The 16,627-nt window shown below is 39.6% G+C and overlaps 1 protein-coding gene across 1 annotated transcript in view; it reads right to left on the bottom strand.

Annotated features, from left to right (window-relative positions):
* LOC122802353 (E3 ubiquitin-protein ligase SH3RF3-like) overlaps window positions 1-16,627 on the bottom strand; it is a 2,381,113-nt gene that overhangs the window by 775,002 nt on the left and 1,589,484 nt on the right. The gene's annotated exons all lie outside the window — the stretch shown is intronic.

Here is a 16,627-nt window from a genome sequence, read left to right as displayed (position 1 = left end):
CTGAATGCTCATATCAGGACAGACAGAACAGGCTGTGAGGACTGCATGGGTTCATATGGGTGGGGCAACATGATTAAAGAAGGAGAAGCCATTCTAGACTTCTGTCTGGCAAATAGCTTGATGGGAGCCAGCACATGGTTCAGCAAGACAGAGACAGGTACAAGATCACATACATGTGTGGCCAACCTGCTACTTAGGTAGATTTGCTCCTAGTAAGAAAAGGCCACTGGGGAAGGATCAGCAATTGCAAAGTAATCTCCAGTAAAATAGTTGGCCTACAGTATAAACCTCTAGTTGCCACAACCAGCTGCAAGCAGTGGTCAGAGTGGGATCTAAGGTCAACAGAGACTATTCTGAAGACCTGGACTTTGACTGGAGATAAAGAACAAGACTTTGAGAAATTATTCAGGGTTGTAGCACCACAGAAAGAAGACAAAATAACTAGAGGTGAAGAAGAATGGCAGTGCCTCAAAACAGCATGTGTGAGGACTACAGAACAGATATGCTGCTGAGGCAGGTACAGAAATAAGGTACACAGAGAAAGATGATGGTGGAATACAGAAGTCCAGGAAGTCAGTGAGAGAAAGGAGGAGTGCAGGAAAATGTTGGAAATAGAAAAGACAGACAAAGCTAAGAAGGAATACTGGTTGTATAACAAAATGGCTAACAGAGTATTTAGAATAACAAATTACAAGGCATCAGAGGCACTCCAACAGTTTCTGGAAAGTGACTTGATAGATGGCACAAAAAACTCTATCAGGTTAGAAGGCAAAGATGGAAAGATAAAGATAGGCAGACACCCTTCATAAGGGATGCCAGCAAAAACCTGCTCACCAGTTCTCAGGACATCAAAGGCAGATGGAAGGAGTACTTCTAGCAACGTCTGAATGAAGAATACCACACAGAAACTGTACTGCCTCAGACACAGCCTACAATGAAAGAAGACAAGGAGTCCACCCTAGAAGAAGTGAAGACAGCAGTAAGGAAAATGAAATCAGGAAAGCAGCAGGCTTAGATGAGGTCACAGCAGATATGATCAAGATGTTAGATGAGACAGGGCAGAAATGGCTTCTGAGGGCACTCATAGTAGTATGGAGAGAAAGACATATCCCAGATGACTGTAGAATGAGTATACTAGTGCCAGTGTACAACAAAAATGGGGACATCAACAACTGTGGCATTACAAATGTATCAAACACCTGTCAAACTGCATGGAAGTTGTGGAGAGGGTAATTTATAAACAAATATGTAGTGTAGTACAAAGGCACATATTATGTCAAACCCTGGGGCACTTCACACAAAATATTGACATCAGACTCAGCAAGTAGCTGTCGCTGCCATGCCCTACATGCACAGCAGAGAAGAATGCAGACAGAGGATTACCTCACATTTTTTAAGGGCTGTGTGTGGATAGAGACATCATATAGGCATTGGTGGGTATGTTTGGATAACAGACTGAACTGGAAGAATGTGTTTACTTCATATAATTTATGGATACCAAGGTATATGTGGCACATACCATAATGATTAAGGGACTTCTCAGAGACAAACTGGGCATTTCTCAGGTATCATTCTGCCAAATATTGAGGATGTTCCTCAGTATACTGATTCTACATATGGATGAGCATTTCTGCATTTTTTATCCAGAGGGGGCCATGACAATGCATGGCATGTCTATAATGACCACCTCTGTGAAGTGTTGGGAGACATAGACTGTAACCATTTGGCAATAAAGGCCTCACTCACCATCCACGGACAGTGCAACATTGACAGGAAGGTCTACCATTCCATTAGCTGCCAGGCAGTCCACACAGCACCTTGGCAGAGGACATAAGCCACAAATGTATCATACAAGTCATTTGTATCAGAGATTCCTACAAGGAGACATTAAACATAGCTGCATAATAGGTATATTCAGGTACACTGGTGAGCCTACATAACCAAAGTCATGTTCCTAACATGTGTAGAACACTAACATCCTTTAATTCGCCCCCTTCCCCAAACCCCGAGCTCTGGCTGATGACATGTTTGGAACACAAAAGGAATGCCCAAACAGCAGTAGGACTTCACCTATGCACAAACTCAAAATGTGGTTGAGTGTGTTTTCTGCCTGCTGAAGTTGTGTTTTTTCTGCCACATATCTGAGGGATACAGTACAGTATGTGCCTCTTCAGCTTGGAAGATATGTGTGACATGCTCCATGCTGCACAGCATGATTCAGCACAGGCTGACAGGCCACGTAGCATTCCATGGCTCTTCCAGCAGTGCAGTAGCTGGAGCTGCCATGATCACATGATCACCTTGGTTTCCTCCAGCATTAAGACAGATAATTGTAGACTACTAGTAGCAGCTGTTCCCTGCCATTCCATATGACATCATGCAGGCGAAGTTGCAATGCTGAATTCATCTCTGTGACTCTGAAATGTGTACAGATGCACACAGTGTTATCTAATGACTATGTTGAGCATAGCATGGTTGGGTCACACAATACATCATAGCATATATCTCCACTTATATCACACAAATAGGGGCAAAGCATAGGTCGCAACCATCACTGGAACACATAAACACATAGCAGTATACATTAATAGGAGTTGAGGGACCACAAATTATTTGGAAGGGCGGTGTCTGTGTGAACTATGGTCTTCTCAGCAGTGTCATGAGGGTGGCACTATAGTCTCATGCAGTGGGTGATTGTAATGGGGGGGGGTGGAACCATTCAGCATTCATCCAGTGCAGTGAAGGCAATAAAGCACCAAGTACCTCAATAGATACAGAGGTGACAGAACTGGAAGAACAAGAACTGTATGGTACTCACATGAAATGCCCCTCTCAGATTGGGTCCAAATCATGGTTGACCCAGACAATGCCTTGGCGATGGGGGCACATCAACAGTGGCAGATGCAGTATGTGTACCTTGCAATAGACATGTTATGCATTTAGCCGAGATCCTCGAATGCCTGTACAGTGGGCCAGGCTGGAATGCAAGGTATTGATGGTGGCACTGGCTAACATTCTCAGTTAGGTAGCCATTGTAGCAATATAGCCTGCCACAAAGCATACAAGGCCAACCACAGCATCATTCCCAGCTGCCAGTACTTTTCCACAAGCATACTAGCAGACTGTACCCAGGATACAGCCCCATGTCTCTGTCAGTTAAGGCTGAAAGTTGCAAGAATGTCAGGGTCTGGCTAGGAATGGTGGAGAATGCTGTGTAACATGACTAGCCCAACCTACAGTAGGTATCTGATATAGCAGCAATGCATTTGCTTGCCTGTGTTAGTTCACTGCGAGAAGTGGCCCTGAGTTGATTCACCACTAGTGGTGGTTATCACACTGGTGAAGTTGGAGGCCACTAACAATGACTACTTGATATGCCATACAATGCAATTTATTTTGTATGTGTGTGGGGGGCTACATAGGTTCATAGGTTCACAGGAGGTTACTAGACTAGTGGCCCTAGAGCCCTTAGAAGACTAGCCATGTTAATCCCAAGTTGCCCCAGTTGTTCTTATCAAATGAACATATTTTGCAGAGCCAGTCTATAGTCAGCACCAACTCCCCTGGACCATGAGGGACATGGGAGCCTCCCCTGGGGTGAATTTGCTCTCCCATCCATTTTTCCAGGTCGTGCTTAAATAGGGTCAGTGAGAAGCTCTGCTTCATGTGTATTGGAAGTTTGCTACAGAGTAGCAGTAGTCCACGGGAAACATATTTGTCATGTTCGCAAATGTCACAGGCTAGGTTAAAATCCCTAGTGTGAGTGACACTTGTGCTGTTAGATTTGAAGATGTGAAGCGTATCCCTCAGGGCAGGGTTGCAGACTGCCCTGTATGCCAGGCATAAGTTTCCTCTCAGCAGTCTATACCATAAAGAGTACAGTGACAGGGCTTATAGTCTATCCACATCCGTCATGGTTGGGAGGCCCTGTATTTTCTTGGTGAGGAACCTCTGTGATCTCTCTAGCTGCTGCAGGTGTCTTTAGAGGTACATTCAAAAGGGAAAATTGTACTCAATTAGTGGTCTGAGGAGGGTTGAGTACAGTGCAGCTATAACATCCTTAGATCTGGATGCAATGCCCTTACATATGAGGTGCGCAATGTAGAATGCTTTCTTTACCACAGCAAAAACTTGGTGGTCAAAGTTCAGATTGCTATTGACCTGTGTTCCTAGGTCTCACAACACTGGGTTTGAGCTAAGGGGGGGTGTTGTCAATACTGTAATTAGTAGGGAATTCTACTTTGTCGAATGGAATAATAATGCACTTTTTTGCTTTTAAATTTAGACAGTGGCTTTGGCACCAATCATTTTGACCTGGCCAGCATGTGCATGACTATTCTGGAGTAGACAGACAGTGCCAATGTGTCCTGAGACTTTGACACAATATGTATGTTGGTGTAATTTATTATTTATTTATTTATTTCACATTTATTTACCAGGAAGTTCCGACTGGACACAGGTCCATTTACAGTGGAGGCCTGGGGAGAAAAGCTCCACATCAAATCATTACACAATGGTAGATATTTGTATACTAAAATACAGAAAATTAACAATGATTAACAAATAGGCATAGAAGAAATATAGATATTTAAAAAGTTTGTACATAATTAGGATTCATAAAACTATTAAAAGATACTTCAGTAATAGCAGTCGATAGAGGTAAAATAGGTAGCATGGCTAGTCAGATTAAATCATACCACCTAGGTTAGGTGCCATTTGTCAATCTAGCAAAGCCAGGTGTTAGTCATGTGATTTTTGAGTGAGACTTTAAACTGGCTGATAGCGGAGATGGTTGTCAGTGAAGGTGGAAGGCTGTTCCAGGCTTTAGCTATGATATGTGAGAGTAAGGCTTTCCCTGCAGTATTGGTGGCTCTGGAAATGCAGAGTAAAGATTTTTCATTTGAGTGAAGAGGATGATTTGCAATATAGGGAATCAGGTGATGGCTAAGAGCAGGGGCTTTCTCAGGGTGTTTTAGAATATTGTAAGTAGTGACAAGCTGATGATATAGAAGAAGTTGGGAGAGTTCAAGCCACTTTAGGTCCCTTAGGGCATGGCAATGGTGAGTTCTGAGTCTGGAGTTATTGGCAAACTTAGCAATTTTATTACAGCAAGACTCAAGTCTTGCAAGGTCATTTTTTCTGGTACAGATAAGAAATGGGGCTGCATATAGAAAGGTAGATAGCAGGTGGGTTTGTGCGAGGGTGACTAGTACCTGATCAGCGAGGAACCATTTTTGTCTGTATAAAATTCCCATTTTTCTATGAGCCTTTTTGATGGTTTGAGAGATAATGATATCAAAGTGTAGATTGTTGTCAACCCCAAGTAGTTTGGTATGAGGAGAAGGAGAGATAATGGCACAATGTTTAGACATGATGGTGAAAGGGGGTGGCTTTAGCTGTAGTGGGTGGGAATAGGAGCAACTTAGTTTTGTTGGGGTTTAGAGTAAGTTGAATGTTGTTTATCCAAGATTCTACAGAGTTAAAAGATTCTTGAGTCATCTGCTGCAAGGTTGTAAGTGAGGGGGCTGAGCAGACCAGTGTAGAATCATCCGCATACTGTATGAGTGTTGCATGATGGGTGGAGATATGAAGGCTATTTGTGAATAAGGAGAAGAGGAGTGGACATAATATTGAGCCTTGAGGTACTCCTATGGTTTTTGGAAGTTGGAGGGATAGTTCACCTTCCCATAGAACAGATTGGTGCCTATTTGAGAGACAGTGTGTGAACCAGGCAATAGCTGAGGGTGAAAAAGAGAGGGTAGTCAAGGTGTCAAGTAGTTTGGCATGGGACACCATGTCAAATGCCTTGGAAAGATTTAAGAAGAATGCAGAGACATAGTTATGGTTATTTCTGTGTTCATTAACATAGTTAGTGTATGAGAGAAGGGCTGTAGTAGTGCTATGAAAAGGTCGAAAGCCATGCTGTGAACAGGAGAGGAGGTTGTGCGTCAGCAGAAATTTCATGATTTGAGAGTATACACATCTCTCAAGCAGTTTAGATGGGGGGGGGTGGCAATGGGGCAGTAGTTAGAGAGTTCTTATGAGTTGTCACCTTTGTGCAGTGGTATAATGTGGGACACTTTCCAAAAGACTGGGACATAGGATTCTTGTAGAGAATGATTGATAAGAATAGAGATTGGATAGCCTAGTGCATCTGCAGCTATATTTAGGAACTCTTCGGGTAGAAATCAGTAGCCAGGTTAGTGGGTTTTAGTTTCATGAGTAGTTTTCTAATTGAGGCGGTAGGGACAGGAGAGAAGGTAAAGGGTGGGATGCTAACTGGTGATTTTGGGTGGGTATGGACAGTGTTATTATGGTGTCATTTGGTGGATAGTGCAAAAATGGACTTGGTAAACTGTTCATTAAATAGAGAGGCTATGTTGGCTGTATTTTTGGTGGAAGTGGGAGCTGGGGTGGTTGTTTTGCTGGGTTTTAATAGGGAGTTACTTGTTTGCCAAAACTTTCTAGGGTCTCTTGGGTTTTTAGTCTGAATTTTCCTAGGGGTGCAACTGTTTTAAGGATATTGGTGAAAGCGGTGTTAAAGTACTCAACTGCCTGGTCCAGATCTAGGGTTCTCAATGTATCCCAGCTGCATCTTTTTAAGATGGAATTAAAATCTGCTGGGTTGAAATTGCAAAGATTCCTAATTTGTCTGAAGACAATGGGATTAGCTAGGTTGGTCTGTTTGCGTATAAGGAAGGTAGGTATGTGGTCTCTAAGACCATCCTGGGAGGCATCCCACTTGGTAGTTGTGTTTGGGGTCATTAATAAATGTCCAATCTAGAATAGATTGTTGCTTGTTTTTTTTGTCTATTCTAGTTGGTTCTTGTATGAGTTGAGTAAATTGCAGCAGATTAATATGGACTGAGGGTTTATTAGAATTGTAGGCAAGCCAATCAGTATTAAGGTCACCCAGAAGGATGGTTTCTTGAGGAAAGTTTTCTCATACCCAGTGCAAGATTTCTTCTATGAGAGTGGAGTTGTTTCCTGGGGGAGTATAGCAGCAGAAAATATTGATTTTTTTTAGAATTTTTTTACATTTAGGGCTACACCATTGGATTCTGCATTCAGAAATGTAGGGAAGGAGGGTTGTAGTGGTTGGACATTAAGATAGTTTTTCAGGGTATAGCAACAACACCTCCTTTTCTATTTACCCTGATATTATAGGGGTGGTGGAGTTATTTCTTCACTGTGGATAGTTGGTTTTAAGCAGGTTTCAATTCTGGTAATAATGTCTGGGTAGTAGAGGGATATACTTGCATGAAGGTCAGTTAGTTTTTTAGCTATACTCCTAATGCTGATATTAAGGAATAGCAAGTCTGATGATTGCTTATGTGTAAGTATGGTGTTATTAGGTCCTGGGTTAGGGTGTATGTTACCAGAGCTTAGTAATTTCTTTGTAATCATTAGTATATGCTTTAATTTGTGTGTTATGTTCATATTATATTTATATGATATTTTCTGTCCCTATGTTAGGTGTAAGCTTTAGTTGTATGTGTTTGTGTTGTCTTGACATTGACTAATGAGGGACTTACAGGGAGGTTATAGTGTTTGTCTGTGAATGTGTGGATGTGGGTTATGTGGAATTTAAAGGTGAGAGGTAGTGGATTTGTCTGTGAGCAGGGGACTATCTTCAGCCTGTTGTTGTTTCCCATCTTCCACAGGTGTCACAGAAGAGGTGATGCTTCCTGTGAATGCAAACACATGACAGGCCATATGATTAGATATGGTCCATGTGCCCCATGCCTAATAATGTGCATGCTGCAGACTGCTGCAGTCCTATAAAAAATAACTCTGCTAGTAGTTTCCAGTGTTTTTATACCCCATATACCTAAGAAGTACAGAAGAGGTGGATATGGCATGCAGTGTGGCATGGAGACAAGTTGGACATTGAAGGCATGGAAGATCTGGGGGTAAGAGTAGCTACAATGTCAATGAAGAAAGTGTTAAATTTGGTTGTTATTTCTGAGGTGGATAAGTCCAGATAGGGGTTTGGTGTTTAAGTTCCAGAATTGCTTTAGATTTTTTTTCTTTTTTTTATGATTACCTTGTAGGCTAGAGAAATATTGTTTCACGATGATGAGGCTGAAGAACTTCTTGTTTAGACTTAGCATTTGAGGAGTTTTATCTTTGAGCCATTGCCTCTATGCTTTGTCACATTTGTACATGAAAATTCTTGTAGAATGAGACAGTCCGGGGGTTTGTGTATTTTTTACTTTATTTCTAGTAGGGGCAAGGGTATTTAAAGTATTTATGAACATACTGTTGAATTTGGTGACAGCTTCATCTAGGGGTAGGGTTGAGCAGGGACCATTTGATGGGGTTACCAGATTATTGAGTGTATCAGAATGAAAGTTAGAACATTCTGGGTAGCTGTGTTTTGATGCTTTAGCTGGTGGTGATGTCTCTATTTCTGAATAAAGAGAATCAAGCAGTTGCTGGGGTCACAGACGAGTATCCAGCCAAGGACAGAATTTTTATGATTTGCTTTGCTGAGCTGTTTGAACCCATATAAGGTAAAACAAATAGAGCGTTAGATGTCACAGATAACCAGCCAACGTTAAGGTCACCTAAGATAATGGTTTCAGTAATAATATTTGTAGTTATCTAGCAAAGATTTTCTACCAATAAGCTAATATTATTATCTGGTGGTATGAAGAAGACAACTATACAAAGCTTCTTATGTTAATTAACAGTGATAAAAATGATAAGAAGCTCTGCATTTTGGAAAGTTGGTATGTTAGTTTTGAGGGGGAGAAACTTAGACAGCGCAACACCTCCCCCTTTTTTGTGTAGTCTGTCACATTGAATTATATAGTAGCCAGGGGCTAGAATTTCAGAATTTTTATATGGGGTTTTAACCATGTTTCAGTAATGACAGTAATATCTGGTAAGTATTGAAGAAACAGCTCTTGTAGGTCTGTAACATTATTTAGAATACTATGAATGTTAAAAGAAGTAAGGAAGGAGTTAAGGATGGATTATGTTGAAATGGATGAGGCTGAGGGGCTGGGGTTGGAATGGATGTTACCACAAAGAGTGTTTTTTAGTGAGAAGAGAGGATAAAGATTAGCTAAATTTTTTTCTAAAGTATATGAATTATTCCTGGTTATGTCAAAGAGAACTGAATGGATAGGTATTTTGTATTTGAGAAGGTGAATAGGTTAGACATTAAATACATTTGAGGATATAGATATGAATGAGGTTTTAGCCTCAGTATAGGTATGGTGACCAGTAGTGTGTGAGTATAAATAAAGTGTGAGAGTACCACTGCAATAGTAAGGTGCATAAAATTAATAGTAGAGATGTGAAGATGTAAAAGGACAGCATTGTAGATAGAGACAACTATGGACTAGTTATAGTTGAATAAAAAGGAAAATATGTTAGAGAATAACGATTTGGGGGGAAATAGATGAAAGTAGAAATGGCTTGTTGGAGATGCCAGGCAAGGTGGTCTCTTATTATGGTGATGGACAAAGGTTAAGATTTTAATAGAGTACAGGCAGTTAAAGAAATATAGAATATGCTATATTGTGGTAGAGTGAAAATGTGAATGAACTATATTATTAGGAGAATGATTAAGCGGGTGATGTGTATAATAAAAGGTTTTTTATATTATGTTTTCTGTCAATATTATAAAAGTAAGAGTAATATTGAAGAAGAACTTGCAGAGAAGGAAAAAGTGAATATTGTAAAAAGGAGGAAGAGAATAGAAGTAAATATAGAACAATAGAGAAGAAGAAATTAAGTGAGGACATAGAGAAGAATGTGTGGTGGGAAAGTTACATAAGACTGTAAAGTGTTTGAGTGAATGTTATTGGATAATGAGGTAGTAGGGGGGACTGGTGAGACTAATAGGAAGAGGATGAAATAGGAATGTGAAAGATGAGGGGTTATGTATAGTATACATTTAGATAAGGAGGGGTGGGTAGGAATTGGGGGTAGGGCAGGGGAGTATAGTGAGCCTGAGCATCATGAAGGTGAATGGAGCAGGTCAGAACCACTCACAGACAGAAATATTAGCCCAAGAAAAACAATCAGTGACATGGAGGTAGGGGAAAGTTTATACAGCAGTGTACATGGTTTTGCTAAAATAAGGTGAGTAACTCAACAGGGGATTGGAGCAGAAAAAGTTTATAAAACTTGCTCATGGACAAGAACACCATACCCTAAAGCTAGGACAAGCTGCTCATGGGCAATAAAGCCATATGCATTAAAGTAAAATAAGTTTAACAAGCCCAAAGTACATTAACATATGAAGTGTCCTTTTTCTTTAGCAGCGGCACTGTCTACAAGTTCTGTGGTACAGATGGTTTTAGCATCTCACCTACTGGCAGTCTTTTATACTGCCTGTCCTGAAAAACAGTTTTTGCAGGCTGCAAATCAGCCTAGCAGACAGAGATAATTTTATGCAGAAAGAATGGGAGCTGATGACTTTTGAGACTGAGTGGAAGGGGCAATCTGGTAAGCCTGGTTGCAGTCTTATATACTGTCTGCACAGAAAAACAGTTTTTGCAGGCTGCAAATCCACCTAAATGAACAGAGATAATTTTATGTAGAAAGATGGGGAAGCCAACAACTTTTGCGACTGGGTGGAAGGGGCAATCTTGCAAGTCTAGTCATATTTTTATATGATGTCCTGCTCCTTCATCTCCCATATTTAAGCTCTGTATACTCCATCTATGACAAGTGTCCTGCTGTTTAGGTGCTATGATACTTATCTTTGTATTCTTTTTATGCAGAAGGGGTTTGAGGAGCAACATCCCTATATGATGTACTCAGGTTATTCTTCCAAGCAGTGAACAAAATACTATATCAAGTATTGTTTTTTTTTACGATTATAATTAGGAAAGCCTTAAAAGTAATATACTGTTAGTGTCTGTTTTACTTGAAACAGCCAGATGGTTCACTTTGCAAGATTTATTTGATTTTTGCCAAGAAACAGAAAGGGGCAGTGAGCTAGTCAAGTGTTCATTTAATTACATGATTGTAGAAATAATTTATACAGTCTCCTAGCAACAAAACATTTCTTGGCATTGATAAGGAAACAGCTTGATTTTGTCTGTCAGCCAGTGACACTTCAGTGTTGCAAAATACTAGACAGCTTGTGATAACTGTCTCACATAGATTTGTTCATGTGTGAAGACAGCTCTCAGGACTTACATGAAGAAAAAAGTGGTGCATTTAATTTCCCTGTCTCATATCCTAGGTGGTTTGGGATATGAAATGCTTCAGTGACTGACAGCCCAATCTAGCTGTCAGAAGACAAGTGTCTTTCTAAAAATACAGGCTTATTCTCCAGTAACCTGCACCTATGACCATACAAAATGCAATACAGAATGTTGTGGGGGGGTGCCACTGAATGGCTGCAATCCAGAGTCTAAAAACCTAAATAAAAGTGAAAGTCAATAACTGCATGAAACATTCACTATCACTTAGAAATAATGCTGTAGTGCCAAGAAACAAAATGATAATTTTCAGCTGAGAGCGACAGTCACTTATCAATGTAGAAATTACTGCTGAAAAATTAGCAGTGGCTGCTACTTGTGGTGATGAACTTTAACAATATATATATATATATATATATATATATATATATATATATATATATATTTATATAAAAACATGCTTACGAGAACAAATATTTCATTGTTGACCCCACTAACACTCCCCCACATTGGCACAATGAGTAGGAGATGACAATATCTATATTGGTTAATTTAACATTTATTATTCATTTTATTTCATGGGCCTAGAAGCAGATGGATAAGTGACTGATAATTATTAAATCTGAACGTGCAATCTTATTTTAAAATGAGTTAAAAATAAAGAATGACTAGAGAAAGAAAAGAAGCTATCTTTGTCTGGCAGCTTAGAAACTATACACCAGGTCCATGAATATTTTAGGAACTGTTACACATGGGTTCTTTCTTCTTGTCTTTGATGACCAGCTTCACAGATGCAATAGGGTAAGAACGTCAAGCTTCAGAGTATAATGTATTCCATCTAACCTAATTTCCATTCCTGCTAAGATAGGTATGCATGTTTTTTAGCAGTACTGTCTTACTGTTTATTGAATAAAACTCAATCCTCATGAAACAAGCAGAGAATGAAAATTAAACACTGTAGTATATTAAACAAAGAATGCTATGGTAAGAGAAGATGTTTGTATATTTCATCATGTACTGTGGCAAAAATAATGGAAACAGTGAACATATTTACATCAAAATATGCATTACTATCTGAAAACAGTTAAATGTCATGGTCAATATGTTTATTAAATAATGAAAGTTCTCCGTGGGAAACTACAGATTCTCCATCATGCATGAAGATGGTATGATATAAAGCACTCGAGCATTAAGCTAGTAGAATTCTGAGTTCAAATCCAGTTCTCTCTTGCTTACATGATATACAAGATGGAGCTAAGGCACTTGAAGTTTCTTTTTGTGTGCAGCTGTCACCAGCAACATGCTTAGGCTTGGCATATATTTCCAGATTAAATATTTAAAATTCTTTCACTATATCTTTCCAGAGCTAAGTTAGTTCCTTTTTAAATAAATCATGCCTAAGTAATAAAATGTACATACTTTGCAAAAATAAACAAATAAATAAATAAATAACCAAGGTACAAGTACAAGCGGAGGAAATAAAGCCCCAATTATTCTTTTTCCTTCTCTTTATTTCAAATCCAGCAAACGACAGGTAGCTTTAGAACAAACAAACAGATCTTTGTGCAAACAGGTATTCATTTGCATCTGAAGAAGTGGAGTAAATGAAAACGCAAGTGTGGAGACATAGCGTTTATGTGCTTGGTGTTTTGGAGACTCGATCTGTTTGTTTGTTCTGAAGCTACCTGTCATTTGCTGGATTTGAAATAAAGAGAAGGAAAAATAATAATTGGGGCTTTATTTCCTCCGATTGTACTTGTACCTTGGTGAGTTTTGGTTTTGTGCTTGCCTCCTTTTGGACTGTGAAATAAATAAATAAAAAAACTGTTCTTCACATTCCACTGAAAATTAATCTATTTATTTGTGTTCTGTTCAACAAATGTCCATACTTTTGAAACATTAATGGTTAGGATATAAGAAAAAGCTGTCTTACACATACAAACTCTGTTACAAATCAGGGGGCTATACTTCCTGCTTCCATCTCAGCTGTTAAATTTCCTTTTTAAAGTCCCTCTGCATGTTCTTAGTTTATGGCTAGGTGACCCCCTTGGGGGTCTATCCCTTAAACATTTCTGGCAAAACAACAAAATACTCAAAAGATATACATGTTCATTTAGGCACCTTTAAGCAAACTGTCCCCTACTAGATGAAACATACACACAAAAAAAGCTAAAGCGTCACCAAGTTGCCCCACATCAGCCTGCCTTTCTCCATTCTCTCTCTATAATATAGCTTAAAAGACCCAAATGGCAACTGCCCAAAGTTCTTCAAACATGCCAGTTACCTTATTTTTATTTACTGTGGCCTGCCATCCATATAAGCTAGTGACCTAACCATCCCCAGACTTTAACAGCTGCTCCTTGTGGCCTAGAGGGGCTAGAATGCCCATAAGGGTGAATGGAGAACTCACTGGCATATTTTCATATTTTATGGTGGTCCTTTGATGGCTTTTGGGGGTTAGAACAGCAGTATACAATTAACCTCATCTGTTACATTGCTCCAGCTTAGATGTTCATTTATTGTGCTATGAATATAACTTCTGCACATGCATGTACTCGCTAAACCTTTGCTAACTAGGCTAGCTCATTTATTTACTATATACTCATGTACTAATTTATCTGTTTGTTTTGTTTGCTTATTTGTTGGTTTTGCAATGAAACGGTTTGTTTTATCACAGCTCAAGGAAGATATGTGTGTGGGTTACCATTTCAAAGACTAGAAACCACATTGATAAGTCTTGCAATGTGGAAACCGGACTGCCAAAAATCAGGACTTACATATACTTAATCTGTGATTACCATTTTTCAGAATATTCACTTTTCTCTGAGATATGGCAATCTCAGAGATGGTATATATACATATGGAAGCGTGAGTGGCTTTTCCCACCCTGCAAAAAGGAAGTTTAAAGGAGAAGTGTGATGTTCAATAGTGACTCTTCTTAATTTTTGTCTTTTTTTCAGCATGCCTTGACTTAGCATTTCAAGATGCAGCTTTTCAATAGGGAGCCTTGCAGTACCTGCTGTTTTAACCTGTAAATATCATCTTTCGTGTTTGCTTTTTTTTGGCCTACAGAATGAGGCTTCTTCATAAAGTATGCATGCTTTATTGGACACATACCCATTGTCTAAGGCCAGGATGCCATCTTAATGTTTCTACTTTTCTAGCAGTGCCAATATCAAATTTTGTTAAAGCATCTAATGTATTACAATATAAATGTGCACACCTTTACATTTTCTTCACTGAACAAAGTAGTGCCCATGAAACTTTTTACTTTTAATTTCCTTTTCATGCTTGTGATTAAAACTAGTTGTCCCATGCCATAATCCAAATGTAACTAGGGGGTCTGAAACCATATTTTTAACTTATGTCATATGACTTTCTCAGAAATACAATAATTGTTTGATGGCACTTTGAGTCAAATCAATGTTATTGAGTCATTTTCAGTGAATACAAATTGTTAAGATGCTACACTAAGTCAAAATGCAAATTGCTTAAATATCAGGTTGGGTTTGGGGTTGATATTAAAGAGAGATACATCCTTTATCATTGTGTGGTGGTATTTTCCTCTTACAAGATGCACTGTATAAATAATTATGTACGTGACTGTGATTTGTACATTTCACAATAAATTACTGCTTCAGAAGTGTAGCAATTTTCAACAATTCGGATTTGAATATGTTGTTTTCAATGGGGTTGTCCGTGAGGAAGTGCACTAGTTCTGCTTTAATGCATTGCAAAACTTACTATTTTTATTACAGTTAGTATTTATTTATTTGTTTTTGTTAATCAGGCCAGAGCTCTAATTCACATGGACCTTTTACAGAAGCAGGCCAGGAACACTGTCTGAATAAGTGATGTGCTCAGAGTCATGCTTTAGACAACCGGTGGCTGTGGGAAAGAAAAGTACAGTTGTGTACCTACCATAAATGTAGATGTTCAAGTGTATTCACTGTTGCAGTCATTACTCTTGGGTTATCCTGCTGGCAGGCTACCCTCAGTCAGCCAGAATTCCAAAGTCTAGGTCTGGTGTCGGTTGCTGTTGCCTCTTCCCTGACGTCAGTGCGCCAGGGGTATAAAAGATGCAGCTGACACCATTTTCTTCAGTTTTTCTTGCCCCAGATGTCAGGTGCCCCCAAACTGGTAGGCTGAAAAATATGCCAATAAAATTGCATGCACAAAAATAACATTTCCTTTATCTATAAGCAAATACACCAAATAGGTTGTATAGGATAGAGAAGTGCAGAAAAGTCCCAGCAAAGAGAAGGGGGATGGTGGGTGGGTAACCTAGACTGCAACAGTGAATACACTCGAATATCTGTATTTATGGTAGGTACACAACTGTACTATGTTCATCGTGTTTCACTATTGCAGTCATTACTCTTGGGTTGAATCCCAAAGCTGAGGATGGGTGGCTGGGCTAAATAGGATTAGGAGAGGCTATGAGGCCCTGCAGAACTGCAGTGCCAAAGCCTGCTCTGGACTTAGAGTAAAGAGGTAAGTGGAAGTGCTTTGTGAAAGTGTGCACTGAACTCCAAGTTGCAGCCTCTAAGATGTCTTTGGTTGGTACTCCTCTGACGAAGGCTGCTGAAGTGGCTGCTGCTCTGGTGGAATGAGGCCTAATGCCCTTAGGCACTGATTTGCCATGTTGAAAATAGCAGAAACGGATGCAATGGCCTATCTATTTAGAAATAGTCTGTTTTGAGATAGCCTTTCCTTGTGATCCTGCAGCATGTGACACTAAAAGTTGCTCAGTCTTTCTGAAAGCTTTAGTTCTGTCCAAGTAGAAACATAACTGCCTGTGTATGTCCAAAGAATGCAGAATTTTCTTACCCTTGTTCTGTGGATTTGGATAAAAGGTAGGCAAGTGAATGGTTTGGTTGAGGGCCACACTGGATACCACCTTAGGCATGAATGTAGGGTTTGTCCTCAGAGAAACCCTGTCTGGATGAAAAATTATAAAAGGTTCCACGGCCATGAGTGCTTGTAACTCCAAGACTCGCCTTGCAGAGGTTATTGCTAGGAGTAGAGCTGTTTTCCAGGATAAGAATTTTGTATCTGCTGTTGAAGCTGGCTCGAAAGGAGGCAGTGTGAGTTTTTCCAAAACATAATTGAGGTCCCAGGCCGGAATTGGTGCTCTCCTTGGAGGCCTGATGTTTTTGGCCCCTCTGAGGTACTGCCTTATTAAAGGATGAGAAAAGATAGGTGGTTCCATATTGTAATGGGCTGAAATGGCAGAGGCATGAATCTTAATTTATGAGAAAGAAAGGCCTTTGTTCAGCATCTCAGTTAGGTATTGTAAAATCTGAGGGATATTTGGTACACACGTGTCAATGCCTTGTTCCTGGTTCCAAGCACAGAATCTCTTCCATTTTTCTATATAAGATTTTCTGGTACTGGGCCTCCTGGCCTCCAAGATAACATCCATAACAGCTTTTGAAAGAGGAGTGTTCTGAATGGCT

Source organism: Protopterus annectens, chromosome 5.part0, assembly GCF_019279795.1.
Source record: "Protopterus annectens isolate FY-2018-M chromosome 5.part0, PAN1.0, whole genome shotgun sequence".
Classification (NCBI taxonomy): domain Eukaryota; kingdom Metazoa; phylum Chordata; order Ceratodontiformes; family Protopteridae; genus Protopterus; species Protopterus annectens.
Note: the sequence above shows the minus strand (reverse complement) of the source record. Positions and strands in the feature narration are given on the sequence as shown.